Here is a 26,948-nt window from a genome sequence, read left to right as displayed (position 1 = left end):
AGCAGCCTAGGAGAGGCTGTGTCAGGAGACACTATCTTTGAGGGGGTGGGGCAGACAGCAATAGAAGAAAGGTGGGAGAAAAAGAAGAGCAGTAGGGAGAGGAAGAGAGAAGTGGAGGGAGAGAAAAGGAGAGGAGACAAAGGGAGATACAAGACAGAAGAGGATAGGAGAGGCCAGAGCACTTTGTAGCATTCTGGGCCCTGTTTTATGTCAATAGGACAAAAAATAAAAGTAAAGTCCTCCTTCCCAAGAAATCTGAATAGACTAGGAAATGCAGAATAAACTATTGAAAATTGATTTCAAGGGGCTCAAGAGATGGCTCAGCTTGAGCTTGTTGCTTTTCCTAAGAACCCAGGTTGGACTCCTCTCACTCACATGGTCATTCACAACTACCCTTCACTTTAGTTTCAGGATATCCCATGCCTTCCTCTGACTTCCATGGTACCAGGAACACACATGGTACATGTACATACATAGAGGCTAAACAATCTTACACATAAAATAAATAAATCTGAAAAGATGTTTTAAAGGAATTGTTTTCTAAGTGGATTATAAGGAAAATTTACAGATTTAGGGAACTGTCTTGGGGTTAGCAGTACTCTGTTTCCTGATCATCTTTGTAACTTCAGATCAATCATTACCCAAACACATGATGGAATAGCAGAGAAAAGTGAATATTAATGTGAACCTGTGGGAAGATTTTCCAAGCATTTTTTTATTTTTTTATTCTTTCATTCATTCAAGCATTTGTTTGGAGATTTTTTTCCTTTATTTTCCCCCTCAATATTTTTCACAAATCACCAGAAAAGGTTGATAGGTAATGTCTTCAGGACATGTAACTTACATTTTAAAGTATGTCCTGGGGATTAACAAGTTGGCTCAGCAAGTACTGGAGCTTGCTATCAAGTCTGATGTTATGAGTTTGATCCCTGGGCCCCACAAATTGTCCTCTGATCCCCACATTCTCATTGATTCATTGTAGCACAGGAACATGCACACACATAAACACAAAACAAACAATTAATGTTAGTTATGTGTGTGGTTGCTATCTCCATAATATATATAATCCCCTCTCCATCCCATCTGTGACACTTTTTCTGAATCTTGTAAGAAAATATCTGACCAAAGCAATTTAACGAAGATTTGGGTATCTTGCGGTTTGAAAGGATGCAGAGCATCATGGGAGGGAAGGCGCAGCAGCAGGAAAAGGGAGATCAACTGACCACATAGAGTCCGGTGTTGAGAAGGAACAGGCAGTGGATGCTGGTGACTGCTGGTTCCTCATTCTCTTTCTCTTTAGTCTAAGACCCTATGCCACGGGCAGCACCAAGCACATTCAGGGTGGGTCTTCTCTCCTCACTTAAACCTGTCTGGAAACTCTCTCTTTCAAACACAACTGCCTATACTCCATAGCTACATAATCTGTAAAGAATCACTGACAAAATAAAGGCAACCATTAATATATTTAGAACTCTAAGTAGAATACTTCGAGGCATTATCTCAAGTAGAATACTGTATAAGCCACCTACCCAAACGTTCTCCTTGTGGCAAGCATTCCACCACCATAAATTGCTGTAAAAGAGAAAGCATGTACCCCTTAGGTTGATGTTTCCACCCACAATGACTCAGGCAGATATTACAGGCTTCAGTTTTCTGTAGGATGTTCAGGTTCTGAACTGACTGCCTGGGTTGTTTTTGCCCTTCTAGCTCTTTCTGTTTGTTGCAATCAGAAATAATTTTATCGTTTTAGCTAGCACTCAAAGTAATATGTCTCATTATGATAAGTTTGTGCATAGCTTATTTTAGCTGTTTTTTCTCCTCTGGTCCTTTATCTTAGCTCCTTCCTTCCCCATACAGAACCTTCTACTCTCAATGTGCAGGCCTCTTTCCACCCCATACTACATGCATTCTATGACCCTCCTTAGTGCAGTGCCTTCCCTGGCTCCAGTTCTAGCTTCTTGGCCTATGACCTACCTACTCACACATACACACATAAAAAAGCTAAAAGGTAGGATCTTCATATGAGAGAGAGCATGTGGCTTTTGTTCCTCTTATTCTGAATTGCTTTGCTTTGCGTAATAATGTATATTTTCCTTAAAAAACTAATAATTATATTTTACTTCCAAATTTTCATAGTGTATATGTACCGCCAAACTAAATTCCCATCAATAAATGGGCTAATAAACAGAATGGATAGTTCTCAAAAGAAGAAACCCAAATAAATATTTTAAGTGTGCAAACGTCTTAGCTGGCAGAGAAATGAAAATTAAAGCCATTCTGAGAGTCCCAGTAAGAGGGGTTGCAGCATCAAGAAAGCAAACAGTGTCAAACACTAGTGAGGATGTGGGCAAAAAGGAACCCTTCCTCGTTGCCTCTGGAGGTGTGGACAGGTGCCGCCACTATGGAAATCAGTGTGGTTGTCTCTTCTCTGTACTGTGTAAAGCTGCAGCCCACAGCTGGATGGGGTTACAGGGACTTCCAGATTGAAATATCTACAGTCTTCCAAAAGGAGGGGAAAAAGAAAAGGATTGCTGCTTTTGAAGAAAACCTGAGTTCAGTTCCCAGCACCGGCACTGGGCAGCTCAGAGCCATTTATGACTCCAGCTCCAGTGGATCTGATACCTTCATCTGGCCTCTGAGAGCAGCTTTATGCATGAGTGCACACCCAAGCATGCATACACATAATGAAAGTTGTTTTTAGATGAGACAGAGAAATATTGCTGTGAGAGAGTTCCCACTAAAGATGAAGAAGAAGCCACAGAGTGACAAAAAATCACCACAAGGCAAAGTTAAGAGAGGAGGAGGGGCTGAAACTGACTCTTTGGGGACTTGGATACCCTGGATTTTGTAACTACAAAAGAAAAAAAAAGTACCAAATGGGCCTGGTCTCTAGTTCCCCATCATGAGAGCCCTGGGGAATTGGAAGAGGCACGCACACCTTTGATTATATATTGCATAAATGTCGTACAGTTCCTTTCTGAAAGGAAGAAAGCAAGGAAGACAGAGTTTAAAACATAGGTTTCACACCCAGCTTACACAGAAAGATAATGAAAAGTTTGACACCATGACAGTCACAAATCTGTATTTTGTTAGACCCCATGACCTATATTAAGGAAAGGTGAAAGGGAACAAGGGAATATTAACTCCTCCTCTATCCAGTTGGTATTATAAGGTCCCTGTCTGTCTTCTTGAAGATGGCAAAGCAGGTGGATGCTGCGTCAAAATAATTTAAACTCGGGGCCGAGTGGATGTGCACCAAGTGGCAATAATACTGACAATAACTACAGCATCTTTGCTTCCAGAAAAGTTCCCCATCCTCTGCCACATGCAGACATTTCCTGTCAATGTGCATGATGGCAACAACACTTTTTAGTATCCATTTTGCAGGTACAGAATCAGAGACTGCAAGGATCCACTATATTTCAATAACTTCCCCAGCCCTGGATGCATTCAATGTAACTGATACAATGAATGTGGTCCATGAATGACGTCAGGGTGAGCAACTACAGAGACAAGGTAATGAGAGTGGCTGCAGTTTGTGGAGCTTTGGAATAAAGGTTCTTAGCGGCTCCTTTGGCTTTATCCTTACAAGAAAACCCTACAAAGAAGATGGCACCATGCCTGCTAGCATTGGTCTCTCAAGTCAGAATGTTTGGAGTTCCATGGCCACAGCCTGTGCACCCAGGACACCACATTGGCTTTGGATGGCAGCAGCCTACTGGTGAAACTTTAAGAGGAAATGTGTACAACTGTAACTTCTTCACTGGAAATCCAGTACTGTAGACCTGCCCTTCCTAAAGAAAGTTTCATCTTCTCTGCATAGCCTCTCTGAAGGTATGTACTTCCTGCTCCACAGAGTAGTGTGACAACTGATTTAGCCTTTACTTTCCACACTGTCTCAGCATCTCAAAGTCACTCTCACTCTGCTCACCTTCCTCTGAGAACAAGTCCTCCTTCCTCCTCTGCTGGCTGTGTGGGTTTCCGACTTACCTCCTGCTGCTCAACCCCGTAGTCAGATACAGTTCCTTCCTTGTGAGTTCACTAGCACAGATTAGCTTTAATCTCTTACCTTACAATTCACAAGACAAGGGCAAGTAACACAAAGTGCACACTGAGGTGTCCTTGAAGAGTTAACTCTTTGGGGACAGAACTGCAGTGAAGCAGGTTAGGGAGATGGGGTTTAGCCTAACCCATCAGAAGCTAATGTGAACAGAGAAGGCGATGGGTCATGTAAGCCTTTGCTCTAAACAAGCCCCTGTGTGGACCGCAATTCATTTCAAGCCCAGACATGCACTGTGGCTTATGTAAGTGCAGAGTAAAAAGAGTGGGAAGGTTTGGGTGTTTAAGAAAGCTTAAGGCCTAAGGGACAGAGCCCTTTCCTGAGACTAGAGAACAGGATCGGTTATCAGGATAGTCAGCTCCGGTCATTCCTGATTCTTAGTATCAGGTCATTTCAACACAGTTCACACAGCAAGTCTGGTTTGTCCAATTTCAGCCCCACACTCACTTTTCCCCCAAGGAGATCATCTCACCTTCTAGATTCTTTGTTCCCTGAATTGGGGAATGAGGATTTCCTCAAAAGGAAAAATCTTTGAGGTGCTGACATCGCACAAGAAGTGATGGCCAGGTGGAGCACACAACAGACGTGTCCACAAGAGGAACTGAACTTGGCTGCGAGGGTGGAGAAGACTCCCGGGAGCAAATGAGCAAGAGTGAAAGCCACCAAGTAAAAACTGTATTAGTGTTCTGAGTGCAAGAGAGTAAGCCAGAAAGGGAGATGCTGGCAACAGAAGCAGGGAGTCTTAAGGAAAATAAGCAGGGCTTCTTTGTCAAGTGGCAAAGAAGGGACAAGGGGAGCTATGTTAGGTCAAGGAAGGATGGTGTCGTGGTCCACAGAATGTAAAAAAATAACAGGAGAAAGAGGATAAAGCAAACCATGAAGCAACAGACTGCACTACTCCCAGGCTGTGTGCAGTGTGAGACAGGCATGTGAGTAAGTGCAAAGCGATGCAGTGTTTACCACCCCTTATCATTACAGTGTCAAAACGAGAGATGGTGTTTGTACCTTCCTGGGCGTGAGAACCCAGTAGCATAAAGGAATGAGGAAAACACAGAGTCTAAACCTCCACAGGTTTCTAAGCGGAAGCTGAGTGTTAGAATTGAACAGCAGGATGGGAAAAGGATATGCCAAGAGTGAATTCTGTGCTAAGTTTGGATGGCAAAGTAAAGCCATGGGTAGAGGGGTTTTTATAACTCTTTCTGTTTTACAGTTTTCTATTGAGAACGTTACCTGAGTGACCAGAACAGGGGCCATCATAACTGTGGTCCTGCTTGAGCTTTAGGCTGGCAAAGGGGGTACCAGGTCCTGTGCCCTGCTATAAACCATGGTTTCCCTGATCTTCGTATTCTTCGTAGTCTTTCTCTATACCAACCTTTGGGAGGCCAACTCCACTGCCTCGCCTCATTTAACCCTTTCTGCTCAGCTACCATCTGAAGACGTTCCTACTCCAGTCATCCCCCCACCACCACCACCACCACACACACCAAAAAAGCAAGGAAAAATGTTAAAGAGAAAAAAACTTTGGGGAGCTTTTCATGCACGAAAAGTATTTCCCCTGAACACCTGGGCTTTCTGGGATAGACATAGTTTCCAAGTCCCTTCAAACTAGTCAGTGGGGGATGTGAACATTTCTCTGCTCTACACAGCCAAGTCCAGTCTCAGTTCTCCTTAGTGGGCAGTGATGAATCACAAATCCAAAGGAGGAATCAGGTTACGGCTGCCATTAGACCCAAAAAGTATGGATGTTTGCTTTTCCTTATTTATGAGTGTTTTAAAACTCACAACATCTGGCTTATTTGAAGTTTTGCCATAGAACATTTTTCTGACTAAATATAGCCTGATTTCGTACACTAACATCTAATGCCTTTTGTGTATTCTACCTTCTTCATGACTTATTGTTATCTCTTATATGTATTTATAACATTATTGGATGTGTACCATCCTTTTCATGTGAAACCAAGCACACAGAGGCTGGACATCTTCCCCAAGAGCGCCCCATGGTTGCACAGTCAGAAAAAAACAGGATCCCAGGACTCTGGGTTTTTCCCTGAACCTCTCCTCTGTGTGTCCACTTGGCGTTTTTCCTGTTCTAAGAGAAGATCCTCATAAGACCTTATACCAGGCTGACAGGTAGTGCTGTAAGGAGGCTCTTAAATACTCACCTGTGCAGGGAGTACATGAGCAGCTCAATCTAGCCCTCATAGACTGTAAACATCAGCAGCCCACGTAAAGTTCAGAGTCACCCTGAGCAACTGTCAGGCTTACGCGTTCCTTCCTCTTTCAAGATCTTTATCTTGGTAGAGTAACATGTTTGAGTGAGTGAGCTGACCATGTGGAGGGCGACACCTGCGTTCGCAATACTGATCTTTTAAAGATGTCTATGACCAAGACATACACCAAATGATGAAATTAAAGAGAATTTTCTTCCTCCCATGTGTGACAAGGCCTTCTTCCTGGGATGAAACTCAGAGGAATGACCTTCTTCCTCTGGGCCGTGTATAGAGATTGACTGTGTGCAGAAAATGTCCACCATAATCCCCGCCATGTTCATGGCCAGAAGACTGGTTCCCTACAGGAACTCACTGCTCCCACAGAGATTAGCCAAGGCTGTCTCCTCATTCAGTTGTATTTGGTGGTCCTAACTCTTTGTTTATGAATGCAATAGCTCCAACTTCTTGTTCATCTGTACATGATAAGCCAGCCTCTGTGTTCAATTCCATTTAATAAAAGTGCTAGGCTTTTAGGGTTCTCCTTCAAAGAGATCCCCATCAACCCAATCCCAGCTTTTTTCTTCATGTATCTAGATAGCACACTTTTTCATAATTCCCTTGCTCCATTGACAATAATTGTACTACAGGATACTTGCTCCCCTAGAGCTGCTCCCTAGTACTAAGATAAACGTAAAGAGAAAAATGTAGATCTCTTGATGAGTATTCTTATCACAGTAAAATAAATAAAGAAAAAGTTAAATATCACAGGAAGGAAAATGTGGTGCCAATGATTTCAATTTATAAACACAGAGACCAGACATAGTCATGTCACTCCACACACAGATCTAATTGGCAGCAAGCAAGCATGGGAGTAAACCTTTGTGTTCCTATGCCATGATGTTTCTATACACAGTATATATAGAATATGGTGGCAAAGGATAAGCCAAAGTCACCATCTTCATTAGTCAAGTCAAAGCAAAACTGAGGTTAAATAACACATCAAGACCATTCCTGAATGTACCACTCCAAAGCTGACTTGCAGCTATGGGTCCCCGATCCGTGCTTCTGAGTCAGAGCTGATTCAAGGACTTACATTTCAAGGTTGGTCTTTTTGAGCCTCTCACTGTCTTCGCAGAAATATTTTCCAGATAAGCAGGCATACACAAAAGCCCATCCTGCCATCCTGAGGTGGCTCAAAGGTGCTTCTTGCCACAACTAGCTCATGTGTGTGTATGTTTCCTCTCATCTGTAGCTACTGTAGAAGTTTGAGTGGATGGCGGCCTATCAAAATGCGCCCACGCTCATGTGTCCAGAATGTCACATAAAATAAATTTGTGATTCCTAAATGATTTATTTTGTCCTTTTAAGGAACTGCCTTGAAAAACTTTCAGAGGAGAAAGTGATAATCTTGAAAGATGAGAGGCTAGGGGCAAAGCATAGGCAACAATGAAAAAGAACATACAGAAACAGCCCAGATTCACAGACTTTATTCATTATTAACATTTTTCCTGCAGTGTTGGGAATTTAATCTTTAATACTTTTCTTTTAAAATTTTTATTTATTCTTTTCTCATACAATACATCTTGACCTCAAATTTCCCTTCATTCAGATCCCCTCCCGCAGATTCCCATCCTATCTTCCCCCTAGAAAAGAGCAAGCCTTACAGGGACACAGACTGAGCATGGCACAACAAGATACAATAAGACCAGGCACAAACCCTCACATCAAAGATTAAGGCTGGGAGAGGCAACTCAGTGGGAGGGAAAGGGTTCCAAGAGCAGGCAAAAGAGTCAGAGACACCCCACCCCGACATTCAGGAGTGCCCCCTGCCCAAATAAAAGCCAACAACCATAAAATACAGAGGACTTAGCACAGACCCACACAGGCTCTGAGATAATCACTTTAGTCTCTGTGAGCCTTATGCAAGCCTCCGTAGTTGATCTAAGGGGCTGTGCTCTCCCAGTGTTTTGGCCTCTCTGGCTCCCACAATTCCTTCTCCCTGTATTTCTGGGGTTCATTTTTGTCATATTTCCCCTTCCTCAATTCCTCTTAGATCCTCCCCGTGCATTCACAGACCCAAGTTCATATTCTTTATCTTTTAAAAGAAAATGAGAGAGAGAGAGAGAGAGAGAGAGAGAGAGAGAGAGAGAGAGAGAGAGAGAGAGAGAGAGAAAAGAAGAAGAAAAAGAGCAGGAGGAGGAGGAAGAAGTAGAAGGAGGAGGAGGAAGAGGGGGAGGAGGGAGAGGAGGAGGAAGAAGAGAAAGAAAAGGAAGAGGAGGAGGAGAACATGGAGTCCATTTCATGTTGGCTAACTTCCCTTTGGGTGAAGAGATGACTCAAGAAAACTCACAGAACTATTAAAAGACTTCACAGTGCTGTGGTTACTTCTGTGTGCCCCATACCAGTACTTACTACTGACCAGGCTCCAGACTAGTAACAGACCATCTCTATTCACACGAACCCTAAATTACAAAAGTAATTCAGATCTACACTTCGCTTTAATTATCTGAAGAATACAAGAGGAAAAAATTCAGGGAGAAAAAAAAAACAACAGAGGTTATCTTTCTTTCAGGCTTTTTTACTCTTCAGTATTTAACACAAACTTATTGATAAATATTAAAAATATCTATATGAATACTCAAAGTCTACATATGATGGATATACTGTTGCACTCATTGTTACTGGAGAAATATCCAGAACAGTTTAGTTATGGTTTAGCTTTGGTACCTACCCCTGCATGAATGGAATTTTAAAATGTGGTATATATAAACAACAGAGTGTTACTCCACCATAAAGATGTAAGAAAATGGATGGCACTGGAAATCATCATGGAAAGTGAAATAAACTAGAAAGAAAAAAAGAAAAAAGTCCACATATTTTCTCTTACATGTGGAATCAAAGGAGCGATGAGAAAGGATGAGGAAGACTGTAAGAGAAGAAGGAGAAATCAACGGGTAGGAAGAGAAGGCAGGTAATGGGGAGTAGACAGCATGGAGGTATGTAATATGTATATGTGAATATGTCACCAATGAAAGCCATTAATCTGGATAACTAACATGCATTAGTAACACACATAAGGCCAATATTGAATGGAATAAAAGAAGAGACAGGATTACTGCTGGGCTGAACAATTGATTCACTGACTAAATATAGACCTTCAAGATTTTACCTAAACAAACTTCTTTTAGATAAGTATCATGGATGCAAAGCAAAATATGAATGCTGAAAGGGAATTTTCTTTTAGTTAAATTTTTAGTGTTCTCCTCTATTTCCATAGATAAACAACCAGTCTTACAGACCCTGAAGATGTTCCTTAGAACAGTAAGTTCCACTTCCAACCCCAGTGATTACTCACAACATCATAGCCTGTAGCCGCTGCCAGGAAACAGGCAAGCATCCCAGGTGCCGCAGCCTGACAATAAACCAATAAAAACCTATTAGCTGGGTCTCCATGACACTCCTGGCATCCATGGGGCCCACAATTTCTTTAATGTAGATAATAAATCCAGACCATTTCCTTCCACAATCGCTCCCAATATGGCTTCACTTCTAGGACTATTCTACTAACTTTTTGATGCTACATTTTGTCATGAATGCTGAATCACTCTCTGATCTTTGCCATGAAACAAGTGTGGTCCCACTCAGTAAGACAGATCAATCTGCTTGTGTGAGCCAGTGGCAATTGTCTACTGAGCCATAGTTGCTGATAGCAAACTGCAGACCTAAAGCCAACCAGGTACATTTTCAGTCCTGGATCTGTAGTCAAGTAATGATGGATAGAGAGGGGACACAAGAGGGGAATAGTGACCCCTCACCTCTGAAATCACTGTATCTATTGCCAAGTAGCTTTGTTTATATAAATGTCAGACCAACTCAGAATGTTGAATAAAAAAAATCAAGTGTCTAATGGGAGGATACAAGGGATGGGATAAACATTGAGATGTAAAGAGAATAAATTAATAAAAAAAACTATAAAAAAAATCAAGTGTCCCAGATCATCTTGCATGCTGCTTTTCCCTCAATGCTGATATTACTGTCGATAACAGCAATTCAAATGTGACTTTTAGTAGACGATATTAGAAGGCAATTTCACCTGGCACTAAAAACTTTCAGCAGGACACACACACACACACACACACACACACACACACACACACACATCCAAACTCAACTCTCATTTCTCGTTAGTAATCTTCACTAATGAGGCAAAATATATCTCTTCTTGTTAAATGTGTGCTGCCTTAGCCTTTGGAGAATATAATCTACAAAAATACAGAACTCAAAATTTGTCTTAGAGCTCATATATAAATTTTACATATAACATGTGTTTGTAAAATTTACAGGAAAAACAAATTTACTTGTTAATGTTCCTTTTGATCTAAAGTTTTTCTTTATAATTCTTTTTGCTATATTTTTACATTCACCGTAGCCACAGTTGTATCATATTTTCTTTAAAAGTTTTCTTGGGCGCTATTTGACTATGTTGACTGATCAAAGTCAAATGAAGCCAAAGGTCTTCAACTTTTGTCTTAGGAAATGTTAACACTTTAAGAATATGTAAAGGCAATCTTAACACTCTATTTCATACACAAATGTGAGGTTTGATGCTAATGAAAATACAACTGGACCTTGGTATGCATGGGCAAGGCTAGATACAGGATACCTCACCTAAGGACACCAAAATCCATAATGTTCAAATCTATAAAGTACCATAACATACAGACACTTTCTGCAGGCTTTCAACAATCTCTGTACTGCTTAGCACACTTAGTACAATGGTTGTAAGTGCTGGGGGAATAGTTGTCATAGGAGTTTTAAGGGGCTCATTGCTAAGGAGAAAATAATGCCCATGCTTAGTCTGTACAGTTCCTTTTTCCTGTATTTACCATCTGGAGCTAGCGAAGTCAGAGAGTGCAGAACCTGCAGAAATTAAGGGCTATGTGTTCATCACTAGTCGATGTTTGTGTAGTTCATCACATCCAGACTTAAAACCAACCTTGGACGTTAGTGCCCCACCTTGGTATAACTTGGCCTTGGCTGCACCAAAGAAACTGTCATTTCCTAAGGCCGTTAAGTAGCATTTGCTCCACAGGCACCAGCATGATTCCATCCTGATGTCTAGTAAGTATTGTTTGCTGGCACATTTGTTCTGTGATATAAACTTTGGAGATCTAAGCAATAAAACTGTAAAAATCAATGCTGGATAATTTTTAAAGTGGTCGCGCTTTCTTTTTGTTTCATGTTTAATGAAAAATGAGAGTCATCTCAGATTTGTGGTGATTTGTCTTAAACTAACAAAAACATCTGGGCAGCTATTAAATGTTTCACAAACTGTAAAAACTCGACAGTCACTCACAATCAGTAGTCCTCTTGGGGGATTGTTCCCAGTACCGCTTCCACAAAGTGTGACTGAAAATTATAAGAACATGAGATCACAGCCAGGCATGGGAAAATTTTAAAGGGGTGACATTTAATTATGAGAAGAAGCTCCCAAAATCTCCTACTTACAATAGCCACTATTTCCTGAGAGCCTGTGTCATGTGAGAGGCACAAGATCTTGTCCTTGTCAACGCATTCTGACTGAGGAGAAGCATGTGAAATAACAGAAGACAAGATGCTGAGATCCCACCATAACAAATGGTTAGGCAGGCCTTCTGAGCAGGAAGGAGAAGCCTTGCTTGTTGCCAGCTGGCCATTGTCTTCTCTCCATCTTGAAGACACAGCTAAGTGATGTCTTCAAATGTCCCTTGCACTGAGCTCCCGCCTTTGGCTTGGATGTAAGCAAGTAGACCTCAATTTAAACAGTTTATGTCAGCATCACTCTCACATGTGGCCACTGAAGACACTTGCCTGTTTACCGCTGCGTTCTTCTACCCTTCCAATGGTGGCCCTGCCAGAGCAGTCTTAGCAACCACAGGCAAGATGTTCGCTTAAAACCTTGAATGACTTTGTCAAAAAGTCATGCTACTGATCTCAACACCAGTCATGGACAGAAGTCATGATTAAACTCACTGGAATCTAGAGTAGCTACATCCTGTATAGTTTAATACGCCCTACTCATATTATTGAAATATGAACAGAGAAAAATATTGCTAAAGTTATGAACAAATTAATGATCTGTTGATGGTTTTGGAAAGACAATAAATACAGACCCACGTATTTATATTCACATTACTGTAAAATTTATTACCCTTGAAATAGGTATATAATGCTTTCTCATCTTTTCTTAGAGATTTTTTTTTTGGTGTTTTTCCCGCATTCATGTCTGTGTGAAGGTACCAGATGCCCTGGAACTGTAGTTACAGACAGTTGTGAATACCATGTGTGTCCTAGAAATTGAACTTGTGTCATCTGCAGAAGCAGCCAGCGAGCTCTTAACAGCTGAGCCATGTTTCCACCCCAGTGCTTATAGTCTTAAACTTTTCAGGTAATGCATATTAAATTCCCCCAGTCTCTTTATTTTTTTTTAATGGCAAAGCCACTTTAAAAGTAAGTTTTATCATAAACACTATCTCTGGTCTTAATTGTGATTTGCTACCTCTAAGCTTGACAAAAGAAAGCAAGCAAAGCTGTATGACCTACAAGGAACAAGTCTTTAGCAGGAATTTGTGTGAGCCCTGGCTGTGGCCACTAGACTTTGACAGTGCAGGAAGAATTTATTCTCAGTTCCTCAGAGCAGAGTACAGGAAAGAGGTTCCAATGGCCTGCTTTCGGAACATGCTTTGACTCTGAATGGATATTCTAAGCTAAACTGTTGCCAATGAGGGTGATAAACAACAACTTTTTGTTAATTCATAATCTATAAAACTCTCTAATTATCCATTTTATTTAGCATTAACACCATAATGCTTTCAATTTTTAATTGAAGTTCTACATAGAACCTATCTTTTCAGCTTTGTACTATCTCTATGTTTCACGATTTGTTTTTCAATTTTCATCATTTTCTGGACCAGATAAACTCCTCAAAGATTGTCTCGGGGCCTCAAGAATTTTCCAAACTGATTTTAGTTCAAATATTTAATTAGTTAACCTGTCAGAGACGATTCCCTAATACATACATAGTTGCCTTTTGCTAATTGCTTATTAAATCCTGGACTTTATGCCAAGTCCTCTATATTTATTATTTAGTCTTTAAACCACACATGTAGTAGATTGTTTTTAGCACCACACAGCATATGAAGAGACTAAGTCTTACAGAACTTAATAATTTGTCTTTGATGGTAATATTTGGTGATGGGTTTAAAATTCAGCTGTCTTGTCTGAATTTGAAGCTTAAAATTTTGATTATTATACTGAGCTTAGAATGATAATTAAAATTAAACATTTCTTAGTCCAATTGTTGCTTTATAAGTAGAAACATTATTCTCAGTTTTCCTAATTAAAAAAAAATCCGAAAAGGTCAATTAGTGTGTGTTTAAATAAATGACTCACACTCTGTAGTACACTTGAAACTTCTGCCATAGACGTCACAGATATCTTCATATCATCTTTTTAGCTATAGAAGATAGCTACTTCAACACAAGTTTTCTTTATGTGATTGTATTATATATAAGTAAATATACCATATGTTCTATGTATAAATATAAGACACATATACACATATAATCACATGCTCATATTTGATCACCTTATGGTCCTCTTTTCAAAGACCTTCCCTTTATTTTCTGCCACCTTCCCCTATGGTCGCCTTTTTCTTTCCCTCTTTCCCTACCCCTTTCCCTTATGCTATTCCTTTTTCAAATACACAGCTAACTTACTTACCCTGTAAATTATCTCTCCACTCAAGTAATTGTTTTCTGTGCAAAGACGTTTAAATTGCATACACTCCCAATGGTCAATTCTTGGTATTATGTCCTAAGCTATGAAGTTCTTGAAAATCCTTGCCTATTCCTCCATCTTGAAATATTTTCCCTTTTCTGTTTTAGACCTTAAGGTCTTATATTAAGGTCTTTCACACCATTGGAGTTGACTTTTGTACAGGGTAAGAGACAGGAATCTGGTTTCAGTCTTCTGATATGGATTCTGTCAACACCGTTTTTGCAGTTTTTTGCCAATGTATGTTCTAGATATTTTTTAAAATAGGTTTTGTATACTCAGGAGTAGTATAGCTGGGTCTTGAGGTATCACTATTCCAAATTTTCTGAGAAAACACTAGATTGATTTCCAATGTGGTTGTACAAGTCTGCATTCCCACCAGCAATGGAGGAGTGTTCTGCTTTCTCCACATCCTCACCAGCATGTTATATCACTTGAGTTTTTGATCTTAGCCATTCTAACAGGTGTAAGATGAAATCTCAGAGTCATTTTGATTTGCATTTACCTAATGACTAAGGATACTGAGCATTTCTTTAAGTGCTTCTCAGCCATTAGAGATGCTGAGAATTCTGTTTAGCTCTGTACTCCATTTTTAAGTTGGATTATTTTGTTTGTTTGTGTTTAATGTTTTGAGTACTTTATTTAATTTGGACATTAGCCCTTTGTCAGATGTGGGATTGAAGATCTCTTCCCAGTCTATAGGCTATTGTTTCATTCTATTGGCAGTGTCTTTGGCATTACAGAAGCCTTTCAGTTTCAAGCAGTTCTATTTATTAATTGTTGATCTTAGAGCCTGAGCTGTTGGTGTTCCCTTCAGGAAGTTGTCTCCTGTGCCAGTGAGTTCAAGGCTCTTTCTCCAGTTCTCTTCTAGTACATGTAATGTGTCTTGTGTTATGTTGAGGTACACACAACAAGGACACTTCTTCAACTACGTTCATAGCAGCTTTATTCCTAATAGCTAGAAGATGGAAACAACCTAGATAGCCATCAACTGAAGGATGGATAAAGAAACTATGGTACATTTGCACAATGGAATAGTACTCAGCAATTACAAACAAAGAAATCATGAATTTTGCAAGCAAAAATCATCCTGGCTGGGGTAACCCAGACCCAGAAAGACACATATGGTATGTACTCACTTATAAGTAGGTTTTAACCATATAGTACAGGATAAGCACAGACCCAAAGAAGATAAGTAAAAAGGAGGATGCAGTGGAGGATGCTTAAAACTCACTCAGAAGGCGAAATAGAATTGACAGAGGTAGTGACCAAAGAGAGAGAACTGAGTCGGAGAGGAAACATAGATATGACCAGGGAAAGCAGACCTGGGGAGAGTGGGGGCAAGAGAACAAAGAGTCTGCAGAGAGAAGAGAACCCGTGGGCAGGGCCATCTCTGTGACAAGCTGGAGACCTAAGTCATGGTAGGCTCCTAGGGGATATGAAAGGGACTCTAGCCAAGACTCCTAGTAGCAGGGGCCATGAGACTGAAGAGGATAGCCTCTAACTAGACAAGTCTCCTAGTAGAGCGAGTGGAACACCAACCCAACCACAAAACCTTTGACTTAAAATTCACCCTGCCTGCAAGTCGTGCAGGCGTAAATATAGAGCAGATGTAGCTGAGATTGAGGGACGGTCCAACCCAAATCCTACCCCATGGGAGGGAAACAACCCCTGACATTATTAATAATACTCTGCTGTGCTTGCAGACAGGAGGCAAGCAGAGCTGTCCTCTTAGAGGCTCCACCCAGCAGCACCTCAAACTCACAACCAAACATTGGTCGATACATAGGGAACTGTGTGGAAAAGTGCGGGGAGGGAGAAAGAAAAGTACCTGGAGGTGACAGGAGCCTTACAAGAAGACCAATAGAGCCAACTCACCAGGCCCAGAGGGGCCTGCCAAGACTGAGGCACCAACGAAGGACCTTGCATGGACCTAGGCCCCCTACAAAGATGTAGCTGAGGGCCAGATCAGGAGTCCTGTGGGTCCCCTAGTAAGGGGAGTGGGGGCTCTCTCTGACATGGACTCTCTTGTCAGCTTTTCAGTTACTCATCCTTGGCAGGACTGCCTTGTCGGTCCACAGGAGAAGAGGATACACTCAGTCCTAATACAACTTGTTAACCCTGGGCAGTGGTGGGAGTGGGGTGGGAAGGGAGGATCCACTCTTCTGAGGAATCGGGAAGAGGAATTTGGGAGAGGGAGAAAGTGTCGGGCTGGGAAGTGAGGAGGGATAGGGCTATTACCAGGATGTAAAGTGAATAAATAAATCAGTTTTTAAAAAAAAAGAATTAGAAGTTGAAAAACTGAATAAGAGGGGAAAAGGGTTTATTTTTAATCAAATAAATGTAGATATTGTTCTCAGTCATTTATCCTACTTTCTTTCTCTCTGGGTATGTGGGGCCTGAATCTTAACAGGGTTTAGTAGAATGCTTAATGGACTTAATTTGAACTTGATTTGTTCCAACTAAATTAGTAGTAAAAATCACATTCATACATCAAAGTATCAATTTAATCAATACTGAATATCTATTATAGATTTTCCTCTAAGCAAGAAGGCAAATGTGACATGTTTAATTCTTCTTTGTCTTACACAGCATATCCACTCTATAGTCCACGAACAATTCAGGCTTTCCAAAGATGAAGACTTTAACAAAGCTGATTGAATGTGTGGACACACAGAAAGTAGCAACCTTCCTGGAGACAATCCGGACAGCTTCTCGGTACAGGAAAATGACAAGATCAAATACTACTGTTCTGGGTAGTTTTCTATTGCTGTGATAAAAGCCATAACCTGAAAGCAACATGAAAAGCAAAGGGGTTATTTTACTTATATGTCCCAGGTCAGAACCCGTTGACAGAGAAGCCAAGGCAGGAGCCTGGAGGCCAGCACAGAGGCAGAAACCATAAAGGAATACTGCTTACTGGCTTGCTTACCATGGCTTGGTTAGACTTATACAACCATGACCTTCTACAGTGCCCTGAGCAATTCCATGTCAGTTCCCAATCAGTAAAATGCCTCTCACACTTGCCTATAGAACACTCTAAGAAGGACACTTCCTCAATTGAGGTTTGCTTGTCCAAAATGAGTCTAGTATGTGTCAAGCAGACAAAAAAAATTATAAAATATACAACTGACTTGGAATTTTGCATCTGATGGAAGAATCTGAAATATACATAGTACCAGTGAAAACTTTGGGGCCTCATAGGGCAATAGGGACCCATTTCAATCTGCTTGAATATAAAGCAAACTAAATGACATTTGATTGTGTTCTAATGAATTCATAAGTTTATTAAATGCCAAGGATAGCTAGAAAATTAATATTGTAGTCTCATGTTAATTCTTTCAAGATAAAAAGAGAGGCAAGCTAATCATTATGTCAATGTTATTATGGCTAATTTAAACTTCAAAGAGCTCATGCAGCATCCAAGGTCAAAAGTAGAAAGAGAAGTGTAAGAATTAACATTAGTGATAATGCAAAAGAACCCATCATTGAATTCAAGGATGCACAGGTGGAAGCTAAGCATTGTTGTGAGCTTTCTATCCTGTGACAGGAGAAAACTGGGAATTGTCACTTATTTCTAGCCAATGCTAGAAAAGAAAGTCTGTTTCCCATTTAGTTACTATACATAGTCAGTTAATTTTCTGGGTAGCTGCCCCATTAACAAGATTCCTTCTCTACTGAACAAACTTAATTTTAACATATTTGCCTGTAAATGATCTTTGTTTGTAAATATTCAATGTGCCTCCTAATAGCAATAATTTTCTACCACAAAAATAAAAGATCCATTGTGTTTCCCTTTCCATGTTGAATAGTCATGGAGAATTTGGCTAACAAATGTAAGTTACAAACTTTAGGAGATATAATTTTGTATAAGAACCAAAAGAATTAAAGACATTGTAGAGAGTTTGTAAGATTATTGTTGTTTCTATTGTTTTGTAAAATGCTATTGCAAGCTTACAATCCAAATTTTAGTTTTCATTATTTTCCTTTACCAAGTTTTTCTAAACTTTTTGTGTAAGTTTCATTTTGTAGAAGAAATTTGGGTATGTATTAAATATTCATTACTGCTGCTTTTTAAAGAATCTTTATTTTAGTTTATAAATGCAGCATCTCTTTCTTCTCCATAGAAGTCATTTTTGTATTTGGAAAATGTCAAAATGTTCACCATAGTATTAGAAATATATTTTACAGTGTCTCAGATTAGTGCTAAAAATGAGAGAAAAATAGTAATCCCCATACACAGGAGGGTGAGGCAGGAGGATCATAAGTTTAAGACCACAGAGGACTACATAGTAAGGTCCTATCTAAGTAATCAATGAAATAAAAATTTCTTGGCATTTAGATCTCATCCATCTAACCTCAATTGCCTTTCTTACTTTTAAAGACACTGACAAAGAATATTCCAAACTCTTTCTACTTGAAGTTAAACTTCTCTGACATGAGTTTTATGTTTTCTCTCTGCACACGTTTTTTAATCTATGATGATATTTTGCATTTGTAGCAGCCCCAGTGGATAAGTGAGCAGTGCACACACATAGATTCCTGGTTCAAGGGTATTTCCAAAAATTGCACAAAGGTATATTGGTAAATCCAGGCTCTCTTTGCCTTCTTCCTAAAAATGGCAGCCCCTGAGCCTGGACTAATATTGTCCTCAATTAAAGATGTCTGAGTATGTGGACAGGTAACACATAGCTGTGCTTAGTTCTACAGAAGAACAAAGTCCCTGTCTCTGGAGAATGATGACAGAACGCATCTATCAGGCAATCTGCAACTTGAGGCCAGGTTTCTGTCTGCTGTAACAAATAAGAAAAGGACTGCATAATTACTTCTGAAGTTGGTCACTATTAGCAGCTACTATTCCCGAAGCCACCAAATCATTTCAGCATGAGAAGCATTTCCTCCCTTCTTTGACTCTTTATTTTTGAATAAAAACTTGGAGGGCAAGGGCTGATTCTTCTGTCTCCCGCGTAACTAGATTGCTTGGCTTAGTTGGTGCTAGTGAGTACAACGTTGCCTTTTAAGGTCACAGAGTAGGAGAGTCGGGCTAGATTTCTAGGTGATGCTGGAACCTGATTAAGAGCTCTTGTTTATGAGCACTACTGGGTAAACACATGTGGATGTACTCTAACAACTTTCTTGACATCTTATTCAATATCCAATTAGTTCCATCTTCTCCCAAACACTTCCTTGAATATGCCAAGAATATTTCCTACACTGATAGAGTTCCATAAGCCATAGATAACTCCTTAATGCTCCTAAGCCAGATCCTGCCTTTCACTGTCACTTCATTCTATTTCCTCAATGAAAATGAAACGCCAAGATCTGTACTTTTTTCTCTAATATTTGTGGTCATTTTATTCTCATGTTCTCCCGACACCCAGAATCAAACAATATGAGGATTTTTCCAATCCTATAAAACCCAATGTGGATGTTTTTCATAAATACATTAGAATTTATACACATAAGGAAATGTTCCTTTTATTTTTTCATATTTATGTATTTATTATTTAATTTAAAATGATGACATTTGATTAGTTAAAAATCATCTGGTCCTAGTTAAGGTTGCAACCTAAAATCTACATACTTTGATATATTACAAACAAATACATTAATTAAACATAATCCCTCTAAAAACAGTCAGTTTGGAAACCATTACCATGCAAAGCTTGTACCAAGTTACAATGGCTAATATAATACTAATATTATTAAACAAGACAATCTGCTCAAAGGAGTCCCTCTGTCTCAATGTTGTTAAATTGATCATCACTGCTTAGACACTTCTGAGTGTTTTGACATCACAAGGCTGACCAGGCTACAGATGAATTGCTTAGGTATGCAATGTTCACAGACACCCCAGGAAAGCTGCCTCACTGAGCAGATTGAACCTCGAAGAGCAGAGATGCGAATAAATGAAAGCTTATATTTCTGAATATCTCATATGTTGTTCATACCTGTGAATCTTTTTGTTCAATTTGTTCATTGTACATCCCTACTGTAGCCCCTCCTCACCTCCCGGTTCCACCCTCTCTCCCACAACCTCCCTCCCCTGGTCCTCAGAAAGGGGAAATCCTCACGCCCTATCATCTGACCTCAGCCTATCAAGTCTCATCTGAACTGCCTGCATCCTCTTCCTCTGTGGCCTGGTAAGGCGGCCCTGCCAGAGGGAAGTGATCCACAAGTTGGCACCAAGTCCATGCCAGAAGTAGTCCCTACTCCCCATATTATGGGAACCACAGGAAAACTGTGCTGCCTACCACATCTGAGCAGAGGGTCTAGGTCCTCACCATGCATGGTCCTTGGTTGGTACATCAGTCTCTGCAGCAGCACCCTCCCACCACTGGATTTGTTGGCTCCATTGGTCTGCTTATGGAGCTTCTGTGCTCAACTATGAGTAGCTTTATTCATAATAACCAGAATCTGGAAACAACCTAGATGTCCCTCAACCAAAGAATGGAAAAAGAAACTCCATTTGCACAATGGAGAACTACTCAGCTATTAAAAACAAGAAAATCTTGAAAATTGCAGGCAAATGGATGGAACTAGAAATGGTCATCCTGAGTGAGATAACCCAGACCCAGAAAGACATGCATGGTATATACTCACGTATAAGCAAATATTAACCACATAATACAGAATAATCACACTATAATACACAGACATAAAGAACCTAAATAACAAGGAGGACCCGAGGGAGGATGCTCAATTCTCATTCAGAAGACCAAATAGAATAGACACCAGAAGTGGTTGAAGAGAAGGAACAGGAGGGGAGCCTACTATAGAAGTCCTCTGAAAGATTCCACCTAGCAAGGGATTGAAGTATGTCTGGTACTCACAACCGTACATTGGGGTAGAGGGTAGGGAGTCTTACGGAAGACTTGGGGCATAGAAGCACCTGGGAGGGGAAATGCTCCTTTTAAAGCAGTCTTTCTGAAATGTCAACATATTGCTCCCTTTGGTGAATGGAAACTCTCCCAGGTAGGGCCATCTTGAATTTAGGCGGTAGGAAGCTGATGTTCACCTGATTGAATGTTACCGTTGAGTGGAGAGTGAGATCTGACTCTCACACGAACTCTGGTGCCCCTTTTCTGACCATGTCCCCTGGATGGGGAGACCTGGTGGCACTCAGAGGAAGGATAGCAAGTTACCAAGAAGAGACTCGATATTCTAAGAGCATATATAGGGGGAGGAGGTCTCCCTCAATCACAGACATAGGGGAGGGGAGAAGGGGAGAAATGGGAGGGAGGGAAGAATGGGAGGAAACAGGGGAAGGGCTAACAATCGAGATGTAATATGAATAAATTAATAAAATTTTAAAAAAGACTTATGATCCCTTAGTAAAAAGGAGCAAATAAACAATATTAAATATGATTAGCATTCCAAAAAAAATGCTGAATGGTTTAACCTCTCCTGTGCTTGCACATCACTGACAGAACAGGCACATTTCCTTATGTCAAAATCTTTCTTATTTCCAGCTTCAAACATGGTACCTGAGATTATAAAGGTAGGGCAAATGGGCTAATAGGAGATAGCTAAAATAGCTAAATGACGAGTAGCCTTCCTTTCTTCACTCTGTGTGCATAGCAGACCTTTGCTCATTAGAGCCTGCACAGACAAGAAGATTTTGTCAGAATATTTCAAATTGCCATGGCTTTGTTTCCAGCTCTGGTTGAGCACAAATAGGGCATTACTTATTTTTATTAGTCTCAAGTTGATATATATATATATATATATATATATATATATATATATATATATATATATAAACTTGTATTGTATAGTAAGTATATGTTAAATATTTACTATATAAATATATATTTACTAGTTAAGATAATATACATATATCAGTAAGTCAAATATGAGCCTATTAACTATCTCAGTAGTTTCTTTTTGTATTGATATAAGAGTTCAAAGCCATGCATGTTTGAGGAACTAAGAAAGGTTACAAGCTCACCTTCACAGGAACCTTCATGGGTTCCGATGCAGAAGCAGAGAAATAAGACAAAGACAATTGTCTTTCATCACCTATCTGCCATCAACAAGGAGATTGTGACATGTTCTATCATCACCACACTGAATAAATACAGACATTTATATGACGATCATGCAAGCAGGAAGTTGCCTCTCGTTGGTAAAAGTGTGCCCATCTAAAGACTATCATGTCTTTGAAAGAAGGCAATGGGACATGCTGCATAGGGCACTGAGCTATGAAGCCTGTGGTGTAAAGCAGTCTTTCTGTGCCTGTTACCCCATCTTTAAAGCAGAACTAATAGCATTTGTCCTATCTCTCTTAAAATGAAGAAAAAAGACATACAGGGCGAAATGCACGTGATACAGTGAAAAGTACCAGAACAAATGCCAGGAACTATTGTCTAATTTGTTTATTGGCATTCAAACCCAACGTAATTGCCTGAAGATGTGTGTGCTACTCACGGGAGTCATGTGTTGTCGATTGCCTTTTTCCAAGGCCAGACCTTCTGGATGAAGCTGCACCTAGTAGGTGTGATCAAGTGTAACAAACGATTCTCTTACCTTATCATTTTCTTTAACTTTCCAGAGTTTTAAACTTAAGGAATGTTCAGAAAAATCAATTTGAAATTATCTAGTTAGAGCAACTCTTTATTTAACATAATAAGAAATATATTTTAATTATAATTGTTTCTCCATGAGTGATGCCAAAGGAAAAATTGATTCATAAAATGAGATAGATGGGTAAAGTTGCGAACCAACAGTGTCTTGGAATTTATTCATTAATTAACTTGGTAATTTAATACCAAGATTGTATCCAAGTCATTTAGAAAATGACTCCTCTTTCTTGTGATTTAGATCCACTGGTTAATTGGTTTTTCTGCCTGGCTGATTGTCAGTGGTGAAGCCTCCATCGCCTATAACTAACATGTCCATAAACAAAGCAAAGTTACCGGTTTAATCAGCTTGACTTGGTAATTCAGAGGAAACAACCTTTGTGCCTATGCTACCCATGTGTTTGTTTATGGGCCGCCCCCTCAGGAAACACCAGGCTGTGACTCTCTTCACAAGACTTACTCTGTTGGGCTCTGTAGAACATGTGTCCACTCAGTTGTTTGGCTGAATTTCTAGTTGTCTAATGGAGTTGAATGGCTGACGAACATCAACTGGTAGATGCGATAATGATGTAGAGATGGTTGTTTTCTTTTCTCGAAAACTTGCTTTTCTTTCCCTGAGAAGGCTAATGATAAGTTTTAGTCACCCTTACACAAATAATTGACCTATACTGGAATAAAAGGGGACTGCTTTAGGAGCTAAAAGGTCTGTGCTTCTGTCTAGTATCCTTTTGCTAGCTAACTAATTTTATAACAAAATGAAATAAACTTAAAATTCACACCCTACCTTCTTTCCCCCATTACCACCTTCTATCTCACCTCATTTCCAGTTTCAATAACACCTGCAAACAGAAGTTTAATCCAACAGTCTTCCAATTTGTGTTCCATAAAAACTAATGACACTTTCATAGTGATCTTGTTTGCTATAGGGTTCGATTATGTCAGTTCCTGTGACTTGTGTTACTATATGTAGCTCCCATAGGAAGAGAATGAAGTGCAGGGACAAGGGATCCCCCAGGGAATTGACACTGAAGCTTCATATCACACTGAAGAGAAATTAGCCCAGTGGAAATGTAGACTATAGAGGACGTCTTTACAACTCTGCTCACACTATTTCAGAGACAGAACTAGGAGAAAATTCATGTAGGAAAGTCATGTGGCTTTGAGGAAGCCTAAATACTTCCCACGAAGAGAGTATTTCTCAGTTTACCAGGGATGTAAACTAGGAGAAAATATGTAACAATAGACAGAGGTGGGTAGTTAAGTAATGTGGATGGTGTGGTGTCTCTCTTATTTATTTCTGAATAACGTAGCACATGAGGTGGAAGCCAGAAAATGACAGGCTAGGCAAGCTTTCTAGCCCATGACTGCATCCCCAGCCCTTATATTTACTTTAAAAATGGTAAGTTCCACTATTTTCCACAGCCTAATAAATGACGTCACAGCAATCTAGAGGAGAAATGCTGAGGGCCTAAGTGGAAGCAATGAGGCGGACATGGAGAGTGAGTTATTTTATTTGGCATGGCTCTACCTGAGAAACCAAAGACAGGAGCCTCCACCTTGGTTTGCACAGGGTAGCACTGTTCTCCTGTGCTAATTTGGGATTGTGGTAAGGTAGAGTGTATTTTATTTTTTTTTTATTTTCTATTTCTTAACGAACAGTTACAAAGCATGTCAGAGCTTCACACCAATTAATGAGGCCCTGAAGGCTAGGCTAGAGTTATGTTAGGCAAACACTGCAAGAGCTGTGATGACAAAGGAACCACAGGGAGACTTCAGTGCCCACAATTCATTCCTCAGTAGCATATGTCTGTTGATTTCTTGGTTCTGCAGCCACCCATCTTACTCATGTGTGTGCCAAGACCTTGCTTGATCCTCGGGCTTTAACTACCACCCAAGTGTTCTCTCAACACAAAATATACAAGGTATCAAGCAAAGCGTGGTTCTAGGAGCCCCAGCCTGCTCACTTACCAGCTCTGTAATTATGAGCAAGTCCTGTAAATATCTCAGCCTCTTCTTTCACAATAAATGGGAATTCCACATACATTTACTATAATACACATTTTAAATCAGAGATCAACAGCAGTGCTCAATGATGCAGACCTTACCCCCATGTCTAAAGCCTGAAGCGAGGCCCCTAGCCCCACCCCCACAACAAACAAACAAACAACAGAAAAGATCCACGACTATTACAGAGAGTCAGGGTAGGGTGAGGTGGAGGAAATTATCCTGTGTGTACAAGAAAAGAAGATATTTTTGGTTTTTGTTGTTTTCTTGAATTATTGAGAACATTTTAAAGTAAATGTATTATTTAGATATCCAGGAAAATTGATGAACTCAGGATATAAATATTAAGTGAGGTCATACAACCTCAGAAAGAAGTAAGACATGGGTTCTCTGTCTCATATGCAGAGTCTAAGCAATAATCTACGTAAAACAATGTATATGTGGGTGCAGCACAGCATGAAGGGAAGAACAAGAAAGATTGACTAGGAAGGAGCCAGTCTGGTGGCAGCCACTTAATCAGGTGTGGTAAGGTAGAGTATGACTCATTCAAAATGGCTCTAGCTTGTATGAAGTTGACATAAAACCAGCCAGCATGGGGATTGTGACAAAAGCAAACAAATAAACAAGCATTCTTTTCATGCATTAGGACTAATAATCTCTACGTCCACCCTGTGAAGCTCTCTCTAATTAGTGGAAATGCCCACTCAGCACTAAAGATGCTTCCTCCACAAACAGCTCTCAAGTGATAGGAATGGCCCTGAGCTACTACACGCACTCAAATATGTTGAGATACCGCTGTATGGTGTGCATGTCCTCTCACTTTATATGGACCCTGTCTGAATTTGAAGCATACAAACTCAATTATAAATGAAATAACGAAGAAAAGAGCAATCATCATTATCAATAGCAGATGCAGACACTAGCCCAACGTGTATTTAGCTCCAAAGCCAAAACCTGTCTTTTCACTTCATCATCTTCAATTGTGAGATTCTCTCTCTACTCCCTAGTAGCTCTAAGGGAGGTAGATGGAAAACGTAAGATTTGCCTGTGAACCTCCGTGCCCAACACAATTTTGGAATTGGTACCAGCTGTCTAATAATTAATTATCTAGTCCAGGTGGTATTAGATTATAATTTTGTTGCTTGGCGGGCTCAGGTAAGTTCAAAGACAGCCTGAGCAACATATGAGACACTATCTCAAAGTAAAATAAATAAATAAATATAAATACATAAAAGTGGAGCTGTGGCTTGCTCAGATGAATGAGACCCCATGTTCTCTCCCTAGTACTGAAAACAGACGGTTAACAATTGCTGGGCTTTGAGGTATATTTATCATGTTGCATATCTTCAAAGTCCTGGGTGGGGGGAACCAGTTAGACTTTTGTCGCTGTGAGCCAACAGTGGAGAGCTTAAACAACAAATACTCCCTTTGGCTTCTGACTCTAGAGTTTCTGGTCTTTTGTTTCCAGGAAGGCCTGGTGTAGTAGAGCAACCACATTAAGTGGTCCAAGAAGCAGAGAGCAAACCTGGGCTTCCTTCCTGTTCCATCAAAGGCCTCAGCTTTTGTTTATTTCTCCTCACCCTCTTATGCCCCAATGAGTGACTGGCTTAGTGTCTGGAAGAAGCAGAACTATTTGCCATACATTAAGCACCATATCTCCACCTTTCCACAGGAGCCTTCCCAGGAACAACTTTCATGTCACTATATTCTGGAAGGGAAAATTGATGTATCATTATAGTGTTCTTTGTATGAAAAGGACAGTCTCACACACCAAGGGCTTTCTTTAATTTGTCCCAAATTCTCTCCCCTCACATACCAGAAGGCAACCTGTTCTTTTGTGTTCTTAGTTGGAGCCAAATTAGCCACACATGTGAAAGACAAGGAGGAACAAAGGAACTTCCAGATGTCTTTATGCTGTCTCCTGAGGGATGCTGTTCCAAAACGCATTTCTTCTAGGGATACAACACAGAACCAATAATCTCCTAATAATACTATTTTGATCTTATTTCAGCCTCAAACTTCAACCTAGCTCAACTGCATAAGCAACAAATCTTTCTTTATAAAGCTCTTTCTTACAGTCACAAAATCAGAGTGTTACTGGCCTGTCTGTACATGTTTCTCATGAATGTCTTCTGGAACTTTCCCCAACTTTCTCTCACACTCACTCACCTTGTCTCTGACTTCCTGGCTCTTCGCACGTATCCTCTTCCTTCCTGAGGTAATTGAGAACAGGAGTCTTCTTGTCAAGTTAGTTCCTTGCTTTTTTTTGCCAAATGC

At 40.1% G+C, this 26,948-nt stretch overlaps 1 pseudogene; it reads right to left on the bottom strand.

The window, feature by feature from the left end:
* LOC127204301 (TAR DNA-binding protein 43-like) overlaps nt 1-26,948 on the bottom strand; it is a 34,960-nt pseudogene that overhangs the window by 5,782 nt on the left and 2,230 nt on the right.

The sequence above is a fragment of the Acomys russatus genome, chromosome 20 (genome assembly GCF_903995435.1).
Source record: "Acomys russatus chromosome 20, mAcoRus1.1, whole genome shotgun sequence".
NCBI classification, from domain to species: domain Eukaryota; kingdom Metazoa; phylum Chordata; class Mammalia; order Rodentia; family Muridae; genus Acomys; species Acomys russatus.
This window is presented reverse-complemented; position numbering and strand designations above follow the sequence as displayed.